Source organism: Corylus avellana, chromosome 8 (assembly GCF_965113065.1).
Source record: "Corylus avellana chromosome 8, dhCorAvel1.hap1.2, whole genome shotgun sequence".
Classification (NCBI taxonomy): domain Eukaryota; kingdom Viridiplantae; phylum Streptophyta; class Magnoliopsida; order Fagales; family Betulaceae; genus Corylus; species Corylus avellana.
Genome location: NC_142497.1, coordinates 11,045,293 through 11,050,034, shown reverse-complemented (window position 1 = coordinate 11,050,034; position 4,742 = coordinate 11,045,293). Strand labels below are relative to the sequence as shown.

At 35.9% G+C, this 4,742-nt stretch overlaps 1 long non-coding RNA gene across 1 annotated transcript; it reads right to left on the bottom strand.

Annotated features, from left to right (window-relative positions):
* Positions 1-1,569: 1,569 nt before the first annotated feature.
* On the bottom strand, positions 1,570-3,791 carry LOC148584116 (uncharacterized). Its single transcript, XR_015913017.1, has 3 exons — positions 2,966-3,791; positions 2,796-2,836; positions 1,570-1,647 (listed from the first exon to the last, which is right to left on the bottom strand). It is a non-coding gene; the product is annotated as an uncharacterized LOC148584116 (long non-coding RNA).
* Between the last annotated feature and the right edge of the window lie 951 nt (positions 3,792-4,742).

Genomic DNA, 4,742 nt, shown 5'->3' with positions numbered 1-4,742 from the left:
TCGCAACGTCAGTAGATTTTCTACATTTTGAGATCAATCGCACTGGAGTGCGATCGATCTCAAAATCTCTCAGATTTAGAAAAATCCCTGGACCAATACTACCGGAGCATATCTTTATCAATGTACACTGTCAAGGTCATGATCCGAGTTGGGCCGAGAATACTGAAGCCAAAAATAAGGGAATAAATCAAACATATCAAAATTTCTCGATAATAACATGATGCCAAATGCGTGTGTTTAGTGGTGATGTTTCAATCCAGAATTGCTACTCAGCTAAAAAAGCCATGGAATCATACTTTATGATAAAATAACCAACACCAACACCAGCAAAAGCCCAAGTAAATTGATATTCAACATTCCTAAAAGAACAAGCAATGGTAAACTCCGCACACACTCCACTTTTTGCACCACCCTTGTATCCCATAAAAGCGGAATCCCACCCGAAGCCCCTTCTAGAGTCTAGACATCGTCAATCCTCAAGTTGGCAGCCCCACCCTGGATGATCTATAGAATTCCATTGACCCCTCTACTAGAAGCAGAGCTTCCATGGTCTCTAGCAGCCATTTCACACTAACACAACCTAGAGAAATAGAAAACAGTGACATGCATTCTTTGCTTGGTCGGCCACTTTAGGGAAGATCCTCACTATGGACGACTTAAGGAAATGACATTTAATAGTAGTACGTTAGTTGCATGTGCAGGAAGAGTAAGGAATTAGTAGGACACCTTCTACTCCACTGCGAGATTGCTTATGCCTTACGGAGTCCTATTTTTGACCTCTATGGATTACAGTGGGTCATGTCGTGGAGAGGAGTGGATCTCTTTGCATGTTGGAGAGGGCAAACTGGTTCTTCTCAAAATGTAGCAGTATGAAAGATAATCCTGTCTTCCTTGATGTGGTATATCTAGAGAGAAAGAAATGATTGTAGCTTTGATGATTGAGAGAGAACGGTGGTGGATCTAAAGGTCTTCTTCAAAATCCTATACCAATGGAAAACTGCCTATGATTGTCTTTGTATTACTAGATATCATGATTTTCTTTATCTTTTTTCTTGCTCTGATTAGATGATTCTCTTGTATACTTCTTATGTACTTGGATTGCGCCTTTCGCTTTTAATAAAATTTCGATTAATTTGAAAAAAAAAAAAAAAAAAAAAAAACCCTTTAATGGGAAACTATTTACTTGATGCTATTGACTCAGTAACATCGTTCTTAAAATACACACTATTAGAAGCTTATTATACAGGCCAAGAAAAAGAAAACATCTACAACCCCATAAATGCAATACCTTTGAAGAATCTTTAAGATGTGCCTTTAGACTCATAACTTGAGGCACAATTACATGAATCAAAGGCATCTGTACAGCAACACCACCAGAGCTTCCTCTTGCTGAGTAATGTATTAATTCAGAGATGACTGCAAAAAAGAAAGGGGATAATGAAAACAATCTAATCGATATTAAAGAGATAAACTATTTTAAGTTATAAATCCAAAACAATAAAGGAACTTTTCAAATACAGTTCACGAAAATATTGGCTTTTCCCAACTATTATACCATTTACAGATGCTTCCGAAATAAACTCAGCATTCAAGCTTGAAAGAGCTGTGTGCACCAAGGGTTGAGAAGCAAGCACAGACCCAGGGATCCTGAAACCAACACAAGATTACTTGACATGTCATCTACAAGCTCAGGAAAATTCACAAGCTGCATATGAATGGCACACCAAGGACATCTCTATTTGCCATGCAGAGGCATTCTTAGTCTAGTAAGGTAAATGATGCTTAATATCATGATACACAAATGCAAGTGTGCAACATATATAAATGCATAAATATACATAACATATGTATCTATTGGACTCAAATCAACAAAGCCTTTTGCCCAACTATTTCAAGAAGGCAAAAAGAAATTTTTATGATTATCAGTCCATGCTCACCATCAACCCATTTCCTTTAGCTGTCTTCTCAAGTCTACCCTTGGCACTCACAATTCTCTTACATTTTTTTTTTTTTATAAGTAATCGAGATTCATTAAGAGCGTAAGACGGCCCTAAGTACACCCCCTTACATTCTCTAACAAGAAATTGAAAAATTAACTTGAAGACAAGACCCCAACTACTCAATTCCCCATCCAATTTCCAATCAGTAAAAGCCACAAAATCCCAAACTCTATGCTTTTTTCTATCACTTAATACATAATCCACAGTCCAACTCTCCAACCCACCACATCTCTTTGTAAAGTAATGATTAAGCTCTCTTACAAAGCCAATATCAGAAGACCCAAAGGATAAGGAAACTTCCAATCAACTACAAGGGGACTGGGTCCCACTTCAAAAATTATATCAACTACAATGGAGCAGCGGTCTGAAGTTGTTTGAGGAAAGCACTTGTATGAAATGAAAGAAACTTTTCTCTTGTCTATCACACCTTTAAATAGACTCCAGTCTATTAAACACTACACTTTCCTGAAAATGCAGTCAATTTAGCTATGCTTTCCTAGGTGGAGGATCTGAATTTGTAAAACCACCCCAGAGCTCCAATAATTGCAAACCACAACTCTTGGGAAAATCTTATAACGTAATTGTATCCACCCATGCACCAGTTATAATGAAAGAATAACAAAATATTTCAGGCCAAAACCTCCTTTAGATTTGAGGGGTATGAGCCACTGATTGATATTTACCAGACTACATAACTTGCAAAAAGTACTCCCCTCTCTGTATAAGAAACAAAATGTTTGTAACAAACTCTTAAATATAAGTATGTACAAGATTCAAAGAAAAGGAAATGCATACCCATGCTTCAGTCGAAGCCAAGATGCAAATGCCTCAAGAACCTGACAATCAATTACATTGAAATGATCCAAAGCCACTTAGTAAAAAATAAAAATCCGGCATCTATTATGTCCCAAATACCAACATAGACTAAATAATTAAAAAGTTTCTGACAAGGTAAAATCTCCCACCTGCTCCTTGAGTTCATTAATACTCAAACAAGCTGTCAAGATACTTAAAGCAACCTCCATTTGAGAAGTGAGCTCTTTTTCAAATTGCCGGCGCCTTTCCGGACGAGCTGCTATCTTGTAGTTATATACTTCCTGATTGCAAGAACAAAACAGGTAGAGAATCCATAAATCCACCCATCAAGTCTCTCCCTTCCTCCAAATATGAAAGCGACATCAGCAAGAGCCCCAACAGAAACCCATTGTACTGGAAATGCATATGGTCCACAATCACAAGCATCGGGGACCAAATGATCAATACCCAGATCGAAATTCGCCTCCTTGAATCCAAATCCTTGGTCAATCTATAAACCTCATATAACAAGCACAAATCAGACAAGATCACAGTGATTCTTTAGAACAAAACCACAGTGTCGGAGCTATAGTTGAGGCCCTCTTGGAGATGAACGATTTGGGTGTCGATGAGGAGGATGGGATGAGGAGGAGCTTTACGCAGGCTGCTACCCCGAAGAACCATAAAAGCTCTGACATAGATGCAGGTTTGTGAAAACCCCAGGAACTCTGCGTTTAACGAAGCCAAGTAGCCAAGTTTCATTCAAGCATCCCATCCATCAAACACCTTGAGAGCGTGCGAAAGTTGCAGCTCCATGTCTCTTAACCGTGCGGGTCACTGGGCGCCGAAGTGAGAGAGAGGTGAGCAGCAGGAGAGAGATCGAGTGAGAGGGGGTGTTTTTGAGGGAGTGAGATCGAGAGTGAGAGTGATGAGGGCGGTTAGCGAGGGAAACACAAGTTTCGTGCGAAATATCTAGCGCGAAATAATCCCGGCAAAAATTTTCCCTAAAACAGGGTGGTTCTACCACTTTCCTCAATTAATTCCTTATATATATATATATATATATATATATATATATATATATATATATATATATATATATTGATGATTAAGAGAAAATTTATAATTTTATAAAAGTTTTGAGGGTATAAAAGACATTTTATCATTTTTAGATGTTCAATTGAACCTAGGGGCGTAAGTGAAGTAATACAATTCGACAGCTCGCTTGATACCCGCTCGATTAAGCTCGATCTGAACTCGAGCTCGACACGGTACAAGCCCGCTCGTTACTGTTGAAACCCGCGCGATTAATTAGTGATACACGGCTCGCTTGACTCGTTTAAGACTCGAACCGACTCGTTAACTCGTTCATATATATATATATATATATATATATATATATATATATATATATATATATATAATTAAATAGTATATGTTATATGAATAATTTAATATTTATGTGTATGTATTAGTTGACATACTAACTAGTTAGTTCATAAATTAACATATTATTTAGTTAATTAATATATATTAAGTAAATATAATTAAGTAAATGTTACTCAATACTTCTATGTATATTACTTATTTTATTATACATGTGTGTGTTATATATTAGCATTGACATACTAACTAGTAACTAGTTAGTTAATAAACTAACATATTAACTAAGTTAATAGATATTAAATTACTAACTTACTATAATTAACTATAGGTTATTTTGACAAACAAAAAAATTATATGTTACTTAATATTTCTATGAATATATAATATACATACTTGTTAGTTACTATATACTAACTTAGTATTACTATTAAGTTAAGTGGTAGATCACATGATCTAAAGATTATTTGAATTGTAATTAGAAAGAAAAAAAAAATGTAAAATATTATACCATATGATCCTATATATCACAAATTAAGTGATTAATATTAGAATCAACAATGT